The 16,328-nt window shown below is 46.5% G+C and overlaps 1 protein-coding gene across 6 annotated transcripts in view; it reads right to left on the bottom strand.

Moving 5' to 3' along the window:
- Positions 1-16,328, bottom strand: part of GNB1 (G protein subunit beta 1) — a 106,552-nt gene that overhangs the window by 59,874 nt on the left and 30,350 nt on the right. Inside the window, exon 1 of one of the 6 annotated variants that reach the window (XM_016952428.4) lies at positions 7,866-8,001. The exons of 4 other annotated variants lie outside the window; for them this stretch is intronic. The gene's annotated coding sequence lies outside the window, so the exon portion shown is untranslated. Of the gene's footprint in view, positions 1-2,588; positions 2,748-7,865; positions 8,002-16,328 lie in introns of those variants that run through there. One more of the 6 variants, XM_009446597.4, reaches the window with a different exon arrangement.

Here is a 16,328-nt window from a genome sequence, read left to right as displayed (position 1 = left end):
CGCCATATTGGTGGCATAATAATGCTTAAAGTAGGCCGGGTGCGGTGGCTCACGCCTGTAATCCCAGCACTTTGGGAGGCTGAGGCGGGCGGATCACGAGGTCAGGAGATTGAGACCATCCTAGCTAACTCGGTGAAACCCCGTCTCTACTAAAAATACAAAAAATTAGCCGGGTGGGGTGGCGGGCGCCTGTAGTCCCAGCTACTCAGGAGGCTGAGGCAGGAGAATGGCGTGAACCCAGGAGGCGGAGCTTGCAGTGAGCCAAGATCGTGCCACTGCACTCCAGCCTGGGTGACAGTGCGAGACTCCGTCTCAAAAAAATAATAATAAAATAAAATAAAAATAATAATAATGCTTAAAATATTAATATGGATATGTATGCCAGAGCGAAATAAGCGAAGATATGGTTGTTATTTGGGGAGCAAGGCTCACACTGGAGGAGGGAGGCACAACACAGACTATCTGAAAGCAAGGAATGGCCCCCCTGGGGTTCAATCTGAATTTGGAGACAATGGAAATTCTCTATACATTTATTCCGCTGTAGAATCATTTGTGTGTAAGTCCACACACACACACACACACGTATATCTCCTATCTCTTGTCAACTGAAAGGTCTGGAAGCAACGACCTCTCCACACACAAAGCCCAAATCTTGGTTTTATAAAAACGATTCCCTTTAAAAGGAGCTTCAGGGTTCCTCTGAGAAATCACTCCCTCAAGGTCTGGCACAGGAACCCTCTTGCTATGGCAGAAAGGAAGGGCTCCAAAACTAAAAAGAACATGTCAAAAACACACCAGCTTGAAGGAAGTCTGCTGGCCAAATTTAGGACAATCTGAGGGTCAACATGACGAACAATGGTAATGGAATATACCTTACTGGATCTAAAAAAAGAACACACAAGCACATGGTAACATATAAATTAAAAAAAAAAAAAAAAAAAGAGGAAAAGCGAAGCTCTTCTTTACAGAGGAATGCCAATACACATAGAAGGAGTAAGATTTAGCCGGGCGCAGTGGCTCATGTCTGTAATCTCAGCAGTTTGGGAGGCCAAGGCAGGCGGATCACCTAAGCTCAGGAGTTCGAAACCAGCCAGGCCAACGTGGTGAAACTCCATCTCTGCTAAAAACGAAAAAATTAGCCAGGCGTGGTGGCTGGCACCTGTAATCCCAGCTACTCAGGAGGCTGAGGCAGGAGGATCGCTTGAACCCAGGAGACGGAGGTTGCAGTGAGCAGAGATCATGCCACTGCACTCCAGACTGTGAGACAAAGTGAGACTCCCATCTCAAAATCAATCAATCAATCAGAGTCTCACTGTCACCCAAGTGGGTGACAGCCTTGAACAGCTCACTGAAACCTTGAACTCCTGGGCACAGCCATCCTCTTGCCTCAGCCCCCTAAGTAGCAAGGATTCAGGCATGTGCCACACTGCACGTGACTAAATTTTTTGTTTCTTTATGGAGAGAGGGTCTCACTATGTGGCCCAGGCTGGTCTTCAACTCCTGGTCTCAAGCAATCCTCCTCCCTTGGCCTCCCAAAGTGCTATTATAGCAATGAGCCACTGGTTCTAGCTGAAAGTGAAGGACTTAAAGCTAGAGAATTTAATGCCAGCAAAGGGTGGCTTGATCAGTTTAGAAAGAGGGTTGGCTTAAAAAATGTTAAGATAACAGGAGAAGCAGTTTCTGCCAACCAAGAGGCACCAGGGTTCCCAGATGCCATGAAGAAAATCATTGAGAAAAAGAAAATCTTCCTGAATAGGTTTTTAATGCAGACAAAAGTGCCCTATTCTGGAAAAAACTGCCACAAAGGACACTTATTAGTAAGGAAGAAAAGTGAGCCCCAGCACTGAAGGCAGGCAGGGAGAGGCCAACTCTACTGCTTTGTGCAAATGCAGCCGGGTTTATGATCAGGACTGCTCTTATCTACAAAGCTGCTAACCCCTGAGCCTTGAAGGGGAAGAGATAAACACCAGTTGCCAGTCTCTTGGTTGTGGAACAAGACTGGGACAACAAAATCCCTTTTTCTGGACTGGTTCCATCGATGTTCTTTGTCTGCAGTCAGGAAGTACACTTTGCCAGTAAGGGATTGCCTTTTAAAGTTCTTTAGATATTGGACAATGCCCCTGGCCACTCAGAACCCCATGAGTTCAATACTGACGGCAATGAAGTGGTCTACTTACCCCCAAACACAGCACCTCTCCTTCAGCCTCTAGATTAGGGGGTCATAAGGACCTTTAAGGCTCATAACACACAGTACTCTATGGAAAGAATTGTCAATGCTATGGAAGAGAATCCCAATAGACAGAACATCGTTTAAGTCTGGAAGGATTATCCTGCTGAAGATGCCAAGGTTGTTACAGAAAAAGCTGTGAAGGCCATGAGCCTGAAACAATCAATTCCTGCTGGAGAGGACCATGTCCAGATGCTGCGCCTGACCTCACAGGATTTACGAGAGCCAGACGAGGAAATCATGAAAAGACTGTGCATATGCTTTTAAAAGGGTAGGGGGGTGGGTAAGGACTTCAACATGTGGATCTTAGAGAAATTCAAGAGCTATTAGACACCACACCAGAGGAATTAACAGAACACACCTTGACAGATGTCAGTACTTCCAACGTGGTGCCAAACGATGAGGAAGAAGCAGTGCCAAAAACACGTGGACACTGGGCAATCTGGCAGAAGGTCCCCATTCCCCAAGACTGCACTTGACTTCTTTAGGACACAGAGCTTTTATGGCACAGGAACTAAAACTAAAGCATACAACAGAAGGTTGCTATCATACAGAAACTTTTTTAGAGAAATGAAAAAGCAGGCCGGGTGCGGTGGCTCAGGCCTGTACTCCCAGCACTTTGGGAGGCCAAAGCGGGCAGACCACAAGATCAGGTGTTCCAGACCACCCTGGCCAACACAGTGAAACTCTGTCTCTACTAAAAATAAAAAAAATTAGCCGGGCATGGTGGCGGGCGCCTGTAATCCCAGCTACTTGGGAGGCGGAAGCAGGAAAAACGCTTAAACCCAGGAGGCGGAGGCTGCAGTGAGCCAAGACTGAGCCATTGCACTCCAGCCCAGGCAAAAAAAAAAGAAAAAGAAAAAGAAAAAAACAACGAAAAAGAAAAAAGTCAGAAATTATGTATTTCAGTAAAGTTCCACCAAGTATGCCTGTCTCTCCTACCTCCCCTTCCACCACCTCCATCCAAGACAGGAAGACCAATCCCATCTCTTCCTCCTCCTCAGCCTCAACCTGAAAATGAGAAGGAAGACCTTTATGAGGGATCCACTTCCACTCATTAAATAGTAAATACATTTTTCTCTCCCTTATGATTTTCTTAATATTTTCTCTAGCTTGATCACAAAAATATATAATATATAAAACATAAAAACTGTCTTTTGACTGCTATCGGTAAGGCTTCCAGTCAATAGCAGGCTATTAGTAGTTCATGTTTTGGGAGTCAAGTGATAGAAGAATTTTGACTGCACAGTAGGTTAGCACTCCTAATCCCTGTGTTAAGGGTCACGATATTTCTTCCCTTTCACTCTTTGTAACACAATTGTCTAGCATTTTACTTCTACATGTTTTTTGAAGACTCCTTCTGGGTCTTTGTTCCCAGTTCCTCAGAAGGAGCTTCAAAAACTATTGGATGTTCCGGAGTGATAGGCATGTCTTTGTTACTCATGAGCCTCCATGTTTTTGCTGAGATGAGCTGACTCAACATAGAGGCTGGTCACCAGAAAGACAAACCATGAGATTAGACGGTTGGGGTTTGAAACCATTCTGACTGGGGTGGGAGAGGGGCTAGAGATTGTGCTCTATCAATTGTGCCCAAGTAACAAAGCCCCAATAAAAACTCTCAACACCAAGGCTCAGGGGAGCTTCCTGGTTAGAAGCTCATTGACCCCGATTTGTCAGGAGAGACTCCATGGGGAGAGGGCTTGGAGGATGTGTGCTTGAGACTCTGCTAGGCCTTGCTGTATATGTCTCTTCATTTGCGTGGTCTGATTTATATTAAACTAGATATAGCACCAGAAGATAACTGCAGTGTGATGGGATACACTTCTGCCTGAAGAACTTCCTCCATCTCACAGGGCAGATCTACTGGCAACAAACCCCACAACTTTTGTCTGAGGAAGTCTTTTGTGGGACTAGGTCTCACTCTATCACCCAGGCTACAGTGCAGTGGCACAATCTTGGCTCACTGCAGCCTCAACCTCCCAGGCTCAAGCGATCCTCCCACTTCAGTCTCCTGAGTAGCTGAGACCACAGGCACCGCCAGAGCACCTGGATAATTTTTTTTTTGTAGAGATGAAGTCTCGCTATGTTGCCCAGGCTGCTCTCAAACTCCTGGGCTCAAGTGAGTCTGCCACTCAGTCTCCCAAAGTGCTGGGATTACAGGTATGACCCACCATGCCTGGCCTGTATGAAATACTTTTTTTCTGGCTACATTCAAAACTTTCTCTTTGACTTTCAGCAGTTTGACTATAATGTGCCTAGGTGTTGAGGGTTTTTTGTTTATATTTATGGTGCTTGGAGTCCTCTGAACTTCACAGACCTCTGGTTTGTTGTCTTTTACTAATGAAAAAATTCTCAACCATTAGCTCTTTGAATATTTCTTCTGCCCCATTTTCTTCCTAGGGCTCCAATTATCTGTATATTTGACAGTTTGCTGTAGTCTCACAACTACTCAATACTTTTTTTTTGTTTGAGATGGAGTCTCGCTCTGTACATAGGCTGAAGTACAACGGCACAATCTCAGCTCACTGCAATCTCCGCCTCCCAGGTTCAAGCGATTGTCCTGCCTCAGCCTGAGTAGCTGGGATTACAGGTGCCCGCCACCACACCCAGCTAATTTTTTTTTTTTTTCCCAGATGGAGTTTCTCTCTTGTTGCCCAGGCTGGAGTGCAATGGCGGGATCTTGGCTCACCACAACCTCCGCCTCCCAGGTTCAAGCGATTCTCCTGCCTCAACCTCTCGAGTAGCTGGGATTCCAGGCATGTGCCATCACACCCTGCTTTTTTATTTTTAGTAGAGACGGGGTTTCTCCATGTTGGTCAGGCTGGTCTCGAACTCCCGACCTCAGGTGATCTGCCCACCTCGGCCTCCCCAAAGTGCTGGGATTACAAGGGTGAGCCACCACGCCCAGCCTAAATGCTATTTTTGTTCTGGTTTATTTTCTTCTGCTTGTTTCATTTTGGATTTCTATTGACCTATCTTCAGTTTCACTGATTCTTTCCTATCTGCTGACAAACTCACTGAGAAAATTATTCATCTATGATGTTTTTAAAGAATCTCTAACATTTCAATTTAACTTTTTCTAGAGTTTCTGCCTCCTGAAATTCTCGATCTTTTCACATATAATGCATGCTGTATACCTTTCTCACTCAATCTTTTACCACATCCATCACAGTCATTTAAAGTCTCTGGCAGTTCCAATATCTGGGTCATCTCTAAGTTGGCTTCCATTTATTTCTCTCTTAACAAGAAATCGCTTTTTTGTGTATCTCATAATTTTTTATTGAATTATCAGATGATATTCAATAAAACCAGAATTGGGTACACCTCTTTGTCTGAGCCACTAGTGTGTGGGGATGAGGGGTTAATTCAATCTAGTCTTCAGTTGGGTTTGGATTTTATAATCCTCAGGGGAAGGCTGCCTTAAACTTCGTGGCACCATGTATTTTTCTCAAAAAAATACTGGCCGGCCAGGCGCGGTGGCTTACGCCTGTAATCCCAGCACTTTGGGAGGCCAAGGTGGGCGGATCACAAGGTCAGGAGTTTGAGACCAGCCTGACCAAGATGGTGAAACCCCGTCTCTACTAAAAATACAAAAATTAGCAAGGCGCCAGGCGCGGAGGCTCATGCCTGCAATTCCCAGCACTTTGGGAGGCCGAGACATGTGGATCACCTGAGGTCGGGAGTTTGAGACCAGCCTGACCAACATGGAGAAACCATATCTCTACTAAAAATACAAAATTAGCCAGGCGTGGTGGTGCATGCCTGTAATTCCAGCTACTCGGGAGGCTGAGGCAGGAGAATCGCTTGAACCCGGGAGGCGGAGGTTGCAGTGAGCCGAGATTGCACCATTGCACTCCAGCCTGGGCAACAAGAGTAAAACTCCATCTCAAAGAAAAAAAAAAAAAAAAATTAGCAGGGCATGGTGGCACACACCTGTGATCCCAGCTACTCAGGAGGCTGAGGCAGGAGAATCGCTTGAACCTGGGATGCCACTGCACTCCAGCCTGGGCGACACAGCAAGACTGTGTCTCAAAAATTAACTAATTAATTAATTAAATTTAATTTAAAAAAATATTGGCCAAAGAGGAAACCTCACTACTCACACCTAGAGGAGGACAGAACAAATGCAGAAAAGCAAGCCATACAACTTCACATGAAGATGCAAACAGTCTTGCAGGCTGCCATGAGGACAAGCCTTTACTTTATTTTGGCAGTAGACTGAATGTCTGTTAAACAGGCATTCGGCCGGGCACAGTGGCTCACGCCTATAATCCCAGCACTTTGGGAGGCTGAGGTGGGTGGATCACTTGAGGTCAGGAGTTTGAGACCAGCCTGACCAACACGGAGAAACCCCATGTCTACTAAAAATATGAAATCAGCCGGGCATGATAGCGCATGCTTGTAATCCCAGCTACTCGGGAGGCTGAGGCAGGAGAAATGCTTGAACCCAGGAGGCAGAGATTGCGGTGAGCCGAGATAGCGCCATTGCACTCCAGCCTGGGCAACAAGAGCGTAACTCCGTCTCAAAAAAAAATAAATAAAGAGACATTCACTTTACTGGAAAAAAAAAATCAACATATTGTGGTTGAATATACAAAAAGAGATGCCAAACGTTAGGAGCCAGGCGTGGTGGCTCGTGCCTGTAATACCAGGGGGGGATCACTTGAGGCCAGGAGTTTCAGACCAGCCTAGGCAACATAGCAAGATCCTGCCTCTCAAATTTTTTTTGAGACAGCGTCTTGCTCTGTCGCCCAGGCTGGAGTGCAGTGGCGCCATCTCGGCTCACTGCAAGCTCCGCCTCCCGGGTTCACACCATTCTCCTGCCTCAGCCTCCCAAGTAGCTGGGACTATAGGCGCCCGCCACCACGCCTGGCTAATTTTTTTTGTATTTTTAGTAGAGACAGTGTTTCGCGATGTTAGCCAGGATGGTCTCAATCTCCTGACCTCATGACCCGCCCGCCTCAGTCTCCCAAACTGCTAGGATTACAGGCTCGAGCCACGGCGCCCAGCCTCAAAATATTTTTTAAAAAAACTGGCATGGTGGTGCATACCTGTAGTCCTAGCTACTCCAGAGGCTAAGACAGGAGGACTGGTTGAGCCCAGGAGTTCAAGGCAGCAGCGAGCCACTGCATGTCAGCCTGGGCAACAGAGTGAGACTCTGTCTCTTAAGAAAAAAAAAAAAAAAAAGTGAATGTCTTGTGTGCCTTGCTATGCACACAGGTTCTCAGCCCCTGAGTGGAGTGCAACTAACGGGCCTACCCTACACTCAGGAGCCAGCAACAGCCCCTCATCCTGCTCTCACCAACCCAGCTCCACATCTGCCACACCCGGTCACGCCCCCTTCTGAACCCTCAACTGGTTCTTTTGTGGTTCTTCTCCCAAGTTGAGGATCCACTCCTTATTCCCTTTCCCTGAATGTACCCCAGTTCCTAGAAAGCTCTATGCACTGCAGCGCTCTGAGGGTTCAATCCTTTCAGATTCCACCAGTGTAAAGCAAGCCTCAGCACCCCTTTCCTTTCCAAACCTGCTGGCGGTCCCTCCCAGCTCTCCTGCAGCACAGACTCAAGCCTCCCTTCCATCCCTTTCCCCTCCTGCCCCTGTGCTCCACTCCCACTGCTTCAGCCTCTTGATGGCTTACCATCTTTGCCTGGCCCGTTACTAATCTGTGTCTCTATCCCACCTCTTTTCCACTTCAATCCATCTTAACAGCACTGCCTGATTTATCTTTCTGAAGGACAGCTCTGACATGCGACTCCTCCGCTCAGAAGTCTTCAAATACTCCTCCTACGGAAAAAATCAAACTTTTTAGCCTGGCCTAATTTAAAGCTCTTACTGACTGTATTCCCAGGTACTCCTCCCCAGGGAGTCAAGTAAGCCTAGAAAGGGCCAAACACATGGGCACGAACACCCCAGACAACTTTGGTGGTCTCTGCCGAACTCTGACCACTAGTCTCTTAAAGAGAAATCCTAGAAACATGAACATATTTTTGCCTCAAAGAATGAGAGCCAATTTTTAAGGGTAAAATATCTCCCCACCAAGCAAGAAAAAAGACATGCTTCCAAAACTTAGCTTATTTCCTGCAAAAACCACAAAATATAGAAAGTACCCTGAGTTGGAAATGTTTTTATAACCCATATTCTAAATCATCTGTGATTTAGAAAGAGAACTGGAAACAGGAATAATAGAAACTATGTCTTCAGGCTATTTAGAATGACACAGTGCTCTATAAACCTCAGCTAATGTCTAGGTTTGTTAGGCGGTCACTGTGAGAAAAGCATTTTGTGAGCCTACTCTGGTGCCAGGCACCAGTTTAGGTCAGAGTAAAGTAAGCACAAATATTTACTTGGGAGTCTGAGTACATATATAGTCATATTATATAACAACATGAAAATAGGATAGAAGTGTCAATTGTTGATAAAACATTTAACAATAAAGTGGCCTCAATATCTGGGTTCGTATTTGTATGGCTTCATTCACTCACTCAACAACGACCTGCCCATCTCCAATCATGTGCCAGGCACCACAGCTCAGGGGAGTCCGTAGGAAACAAGACACAGCACTTGCTGTTCCAGAACTTGCTTGTTGGTCGAGGAAGGCATTAAGCGAACAGTTTAAGTCTTTATTTTGATACATCAGCTGCTATCCATTGCTAAGGAAACATAAAACTACGTAAGAAGGGGAAACAGGTGAGATGGGGAGGTCTCTCTTAGAAGGTGGCCAGAGAAGGCCACTCTGGTGTAGAGAAATCTGAGCGGGGTCCCAAGGAGAGGGTGAACAGGTATAAACAGTCCCTGAGATTCTGACTTATTCCTACTAGTCAAGATTTCTTACCTGCTGAAACACTGACAAAGCCTGCCACTTCTACCTCTGAATGTGAGAGACAAATTAACTTTATTGTCTCCATCCTGGAATGTTCAGTCCAACTGCTATCCTTCTCTTCAATTAAACTCTGACAGTACAAAAAAGCTCAGTCATAAAAAAAAGGTAGAGGAAGGGGACCACAATGAAGCAGCAGAAACACAGCAAGAGGGACTCACTACAAAACCTGTTTTAAGGAAGACAGATACATCTCCTGTTAGTCCCAGACATTCCTTCCTAAGTAAGTCTTTAAGCTGGGCACATTGGCTCATGCCTGTAATCCCACCTACTAGCGAGGCTGAGGAAGGAGGATTGCTTAAGCCTAGGAGTTGGAGGCCAGACTGGATAATATAGTAAGATGTCATGTCTTTAAAAAATTAAAAAGTGCAGTGGCTCACACCCGTAATCCCCGCACTTTGGGAAGCCGAGGTGGATGGATCACCTGAAGCCAGGAGTTCAAGATCAGCCGGGCCAACACGGTGAAACCCCATCTCTACTAAAAATACATCCGGGCGTGGTGGCTCACGCCTGTAATCCCAGCACTTTGGGAGTCCAAGGCAGGTGGATCACGAGGTCAGGAGTTCAAGACCAGCCTGGCCAAGATGGTGAAACCCCGTCTCTACTAAAAATATAAAAATTAGCCAGGCGCAGTGGCAGTCACCTGTAATCCCAGCTACTTGGGAGGCTGAGGCAGGAGAATCGCTTGAACCCTGGAGGCAAAGATTACAGTGGGCCGAGATAGCTCCACTGCACTCCAGCCTGGGCAACAGAGCAAGACCCTATCTCAAAAAAAAAAAAAAAAAAAAAGCTGAGTGTGGTGGTGGACACCTGTAATCCCAGTTACTTGGGAGGCTGAGGCAAGAGAATCACTTGAACTGGGGAGGTGGAGGCTGCAGTGAGCTGAGATCGCCCCCACTGCACTCCAGCCTGGGCGACACAGCAAGACACTGTGTCAAAAAAAAAAGAAAAGAAAAGAAAAGAAGAAAAAAGAACCCAAATTCCATCCAAGTTAACCAGCAATGACTTAAAAAGCAAGCAAAACAATAACTCCCGGCCGGGCGCGGTGGCTCACGCCTGTAATCCCAGCACTTCGGGAGGCCGAGGCGGGCGGATCACAAGGTCAGGAGATCAAGACCATCCTGGCTAACACAGTGAAACCCCATCTCTACTAAAAATACAAAAAATTAGCAGGGCGAGGTGGCAGGCGCCTGTAGTCCCAGCTACTCGGGAGGCTGAGGCGGGAGAATGGCTGGCATGAACCCCGGGGGGCGGAGCCTGCAGTGAGCCGAGATCGCGCCACTGCACTCCAGCCTGGGTGACAGCGAGACTCCGTCTCAAAAAAAACACAAACAAACAAACAAAAAAAAACTCCCATAAAAGGAAAAAACACTAAGTCACTGTTTTCCAGTGAGGAAAGTACATCAGAGTAACCTGGGGAAAGAGAGACACCTGGTGTTTGCTTCTTTGGCTATTTCAAAGAGGAGGAGGCAATAGTGTCTACAGAACTAGATGCTATGACCTTCTTAACCTAAGAGTGAAGTTGACAGCACTGATCTGGGGAAGGTGATAAGCAGGGAGCTCAGGGCAGGGCCCTCTACCTTTTCACCACTGTGTTCTCAGGACTCATGGCGTAAAGCAGCCTCCCAAATTTTTTTAATCAATGGACTTTCTTCTTCTTCTCCTTTAAGAGATGGCGATCTTGCTCTGTGACCCAGGCTAGAGTGCAGTGGCACCATCATAGCTCACTGCAGCCTCAAATTCCTGGGCTCAAGTATCCTCCCATCTCAGTCTCCTGAGCAGCCAGGACTAAAGGCATGTGCCATCACACCTGGCTAACTTTTATATTTTCAGAGATGGGTCTGGTCTCACTACATTGCCCAGGCTGTTTTCAAACTCTCAGCCTCAAGTGATCCTCCTGCCACAACCTCCTGAATAGGGCTTTCTTTTTTTAAATTAGAGATGGGGTCTCGCTGTTGCCCAGGCAGATCTCCAACTCCTGGGCTCAAGTGATGCTCCCACCTTGATCTCCCGAAGTGCTGGGATTACAGGCATAAGCCACTGCACTGGCCCAGAATTTCTTTCTTTCTTTTTTTGAGACAGAGTCTCGCTCTGTCGCCAGGCTGGAGTGCAGTGGCCTGATCTCAGCTCACTGCAACCTCCACCTCCTGGGTTCTGGTGATTCTCCTGCCTCAGCCTCCCGAGTAGCTGGGACTACAGGCACGCGCTACGACGCCCAGCTAACTTTTGTATTTTCAGAAGAGACGGGGTTTCACCATGTTGGCCAGGATAGTCTCCATCTCTTCACCTTGTGATCCGCCCGCCTTGGCCTCCCAAAGTGCTGGGATTACAGGCATGAGCCACTGCTCCTGGCCTAGAATTTCTTAATGTTCCTCTCTCCCCCTCCACAATCCCACCTAATGTAGCAATTAACAGTTTGGTGATATGTTGGGACAACCAAGAATGGAATTTCTGACAACAGTTGATATTTCATTTAAAACCAAAATTATTATTAATTCAGAAGGCCCAAGAAAAAGGCTCTTGTACTGTTCACTCTTCTGAGGGAAGTATCCTACAAAACAGTAATACCGTAAAGACATTCAGGAGAGCCCAGGTACATGGAGAGCATACTCTGATTTTAATCACTTCAGGTATTTTCACCAGGTAATTAAATTCACTGTCCAATCACCTATCTCAAAATCCTGCTGATTAATGAGAACCCTTAATGGGAAATTTGGTATTAACCACATCTTTTAGGAAATCATTAATTCTAGAAATGGAAAATTAAAACTACTCCTGACTTCACTTTACCCCCACTTCAAAAGTCTACCCAGTCTAGCCAAGGTTCTCACTGGGAAGTGGGGAGAGGAGGAATATGAGAGGTCCCAGGGAAACTAAACTGGAAACGAGAAAGTGGAAAGAGGAACCAAGAACCCAGTCTCGGATGGCTCTTGGGGCTGGCTGGCTCCTCTCTCTCTCCTTCCAGTGTGCTTTCTCTGCTCCTCTGTGAATCTCTCTCTTAACCAATCACTGTCATCTTGTACAGGGTTCAACGCAGCCTAGGATTCTACATCATAGCAATCATCAAATGTCAGCCATGTCTCTGTCTCCAGAGTCTCCTCTGCACCAACTCACTCCCTCACTGTCTGCAGGCCAGGTGGCTGGTACACTGTGGAACTGGGGAGGATACAGCAAGTCCTGTGGGCAGCTGCCCTTGCCAAAGGGACAATGGGTGGAGTACCTGAGAAGGGAACATGGGTAGGCCAAGCAATGACGATATCTTTAACATGGGAACAAACTTCTCTACGTGTGCACTTATAGCAGTACCCCCATATCTGAGAAGGACATGCTCCAAGACCCCCAGGGGATGCCAGAAACTGTGGATAGTACCACACTTTATATAGACTACATTTTTTCCTTTATGCTGTATTTTTTCCTATACAAATGATAGGAACTTAATCCTGTAACAAAGTTTTATTTATAAATTAGGCACAGTAAGAAATTAACAATAATAACTAATAATCAAGCAGAACCACCATAACAACATACCGTAATAAAAGTTATGGGAATGTGGTCTCTCTCGTACTGTACCGTGATATTTTATGGTGCCATACCTCAAAAGACAAGGCCACGGGTACAGGGGCTACTGCAATTCTTCCCTCTGGCACTGCACTAGCTGAGGACATGCCACAAAGCAGCACACATGGATCCATAATGGAGAATCCAGAACAATTACAGTCCCCAAAACACACAAAATAAAAACACAACTGCACAGTCACTGGTGTTTTTTCTTTTCTTTAAAAGCATTCATGAATATCCCCACTGCCTTATCTGCCTACTATGTCAAAAACAGGAGAGAAGGCCATGGCCAGAATCATGGAACATCCAATAAAGGCAGTCACTTGTTATTCTGACAAGTCATTTGTTTTCAGTTCATCTGTCGCATCTGTCAAGAAAAACACAGACTGTCTTCTAAAAGTCTGTTTTTAACTATTTTATTTTTTTTCAATGACAAATTCCACTTGTACCATAGAAGCCATATTCTGCATGTTGGAGAGGCCCCTTTGTGGTCCCCCATCCCTGGGTTCTTCCTAGGCATCCTATGGCCTCCCCTCTGGTGACAGGCAGCACCCCGAAGACTTAATTTTGATTCTTAAAAAGGGACAGATCCCTCCTTCCACCCTTGTCCAGGTACTTCCAGAGGGTGGGTCCCCTTCTCATGGGAACATACTACCCTCACTCACCAGACCACAGTGATGAGTCCAGCCCAGACTGTGGGCCATGAAAGCCTAAGCTCCCAAAACAAACAAGATGCCAGGGACACTGCAGCCATCTCAGAGGACACCGAAAGACATTTTAAAGCCAAGGGAAGCACAGCAGAACAGCAGCTGCTGGACACCAAGGGAGCCACAGCTCGAGGGGGTTCGTGCTCCAACAGCAGATGGAGCTACACCCTTCCCGATGACGTCACATCCTAATAAAGCCCTGTTTGCAGTGGCTGCTGTGATAAAAAAGCAAGCTCTGCATGAAATCAACATGGAACAGGAAACAAGGGGTGGGGTGGGGCGGAGTCCAATCTGATTCTGAAGTTTGAGAAGCTGTACAACCCATTAGTAATTGTGGCTATTTAAAAATAAAATACAGTTTCCTTCAATTTATGGGTATTCATTTTCTTTTTTTTTTTTTTTTGGAGGCAGAGTTTCACTTGTTGCCCAGGCTGGAATGCAATAGCGCGATCTCAGCTCACCGCAACCTCCACCTCTCAGGTTCAATCAATTCTCCTGTCTCAGCCTCCCAAGTAGCCAGGATTAGAGGCATGCACCACAAAGCCCGGCTAATTTTTATATTATTAGTAGAGACAGGGTTTCACAATGTTGGCCAGGCTGGTCTCGAACTCCTGACCTCAAGTGATCCACCCGCCTGAGCCTCCCAAAGTGCTGGGCTTACAGGCGTGAGCCACCACGCCCCGACGGGGATTAGTTTTCAAATGGCTACCCTAACTTCCTAGGACATAAATAGTTAAACTGTTTAGATGGAAAGATTCAACAAAGGGCTGGGTGTGGTGGCTCATGTGAGCCTGTAATCCCAGCACTTTGAGAGCAGCCTGGGCAACATAGGGAGATCCTGTCTCTTCAAACAAACAAAAAAATTCCATAAAGGGAATGTGAACTATGTATCGTGGCCTAAAGGCATTTGGAGACATAAAGGTGCCATGAATCTGCCCTCAGGGATGAGACGCCAACGGAGACTGATTGGCAGAAGTGGGGGAGGAAAGAAAATGTAAAGAAAGGGGGAGCAGGGTAAACTAAAGGAGAGAAAAGGGGAGAGGAAGGAGAAGTGGGGTGGGGGAGAGGGGTGGGAAAGAAGAGGGAGGCGGGCCGGGCGAGGTGGCTCAGGCCTGTAATCCCAGCACTTTGGGAGGTCGAGAGGCGGGCGGATCAGGAGGTCAGGAGATCGAGACCGACCATCCTTGCCAACACGGTAAACCCCTGTCTCTACTAAAAATACAAAAAAGGTGTAAGGAAGGGATCCATTTTCAGTTTTTGTTGTGGGGTGGGGGGAGAGGGGACGGAAAGCATTAGGAGATATACTTAATGTAAATGTAAATGACCAGTTAATAGGTACAGCACACCAACACGGCACATGTATACATATGTAACAAACCTGCACGTTGTGCACATGTACCCTAGAACTTAAAGTATAATAAAAAAAAAGTAAACAAAGAAGTAGTAAAAAATAGCAACCATAAAAAGGAATGAAAGCATGTCCTTTGCAGCAACATGGATGCAGCTGGAAGCCATTATCCTAAGTGAATTAACACAGCAACAGAAAACTGAATACCACATGTTCTCATTTATAAGTGGGAGCTAAACATCAGGGACTTGTGGACATAAAGATGGCAAAATAGACAATGGGGACTATTAGACAGGGGCATGATAGAGGGTGGCAAGAGTTGGAAAACTGACTGTTGGGTACTATGCTTAGTACCTGGGTGATGGGATTACTCATACCCAAACCTGAGCATCATGCAATATAACCAGGAAATAAACCTGCACATGCAACCCTGAATCTAAAATAAAAGTTGAAAAAATTAGTCAAAAAATAAATAAATAAAAATTAAAAAAAACAAAAAAAAAATTAGCCAGTCGTGGTGGTGGGCACCTGTAGTCCCAGCTACCTGGAGGCTGAGGCAGGAGAATGGCGTGAACCTTGGAGGCGGAGCTTGCAGCGAGCCGAGATCACGCCACTGCACTCCAGCCTGGGCAACAGAGCAAGACTCCATCTCCAACAAAAAAAAAAAAAAGAGGGAGGAAGAGTCCCCACAAACCAGCCTGTGGGCAACAGAGCAAGACTCTGTCTCACAAAAAAAAAAAAAAAAAAAAAAAGGGAACTGACTTCCCAATCTTTGTGTCTCAGAACAAAACCCAGCACAGCTGCGCACAGTGGCTCATGCCTATAATCCCAATATTGTGGGAGGCTAAGGCAGGGAGACTGTTGGAAGCCAGGACTTGGAGCCCAGTCTGGGCAACATAAAGAGTCCTCATCTCCACACACACACAAAAATTTTTTAAAAATTAACTGGACATGGTGGTGCACATCTGTAGCTGAGGCAGGAGGATCACTGAGCCTCAGAGGTCAAGGCTACAGCAAGTTATGATCCCACCGCTGCACTCCAGCCTGAGTGACAGAGCAAGACCCTGTGTACTGTCTCAAAAAAAAAAATAATAATAATAATAAAAAACCCAGCAGGAACTCAGTAACTGCTTACTGAAAGGCATCCCTCAAGGGAAGCAGGATTGGCAAGCAGCCTTGAGGACAGACGCATCTCAGAGATTTTATATCCTCAGGGGGTTGGGGGTTGGGGGTGGGGGAGAAGTGATGGAGGGGCAGGAGAGGATGTAAGGAAGACACAGGTCAGAGCTGGAAGCAGCCCTGAAGGAGGCTTCAATCTGTGGCTAAAACAGAGCTGGTGCTGAGGCTCCAGTTAGAGCTCAAACTGGACCCTCCAAGCAACACAGACAGCACTGGAAACATTCACCAGAGAAGCCCCAGGACACATCTCTGGGGTATTCAGCTCAAAATGCAAAACCTGAATCCCCCCATGAGGCAGCCACCAGACCCAAAGTCAGGGATGTCCTACAGGATAACTGGCCTGTACTCTTTAAAACCTCAAGGGAGGCCGGGCGCAGTGGCTCACGCCTGTAATCCCAGCTACTCGGGAGGCTGAGGCAAGAGAATCACTGG

Source organism: Pan troglodytes, chromosome 1 (genome assembly GCF_028858775.2).
Source record: "Pan troglodytes isolate AG18354 chromosome 1, NHGRI_mPanTro3-v2.0_pri, whole genome shotgun sequence".
NCBI lineage: Eukaryota > Metazoa > Chordata > Mammalia > Primates > Hominidae > Pan > Pan troglodytes.
This window is presented reverse-complemented; position numbering and strand designations above follow the sequence as displayed.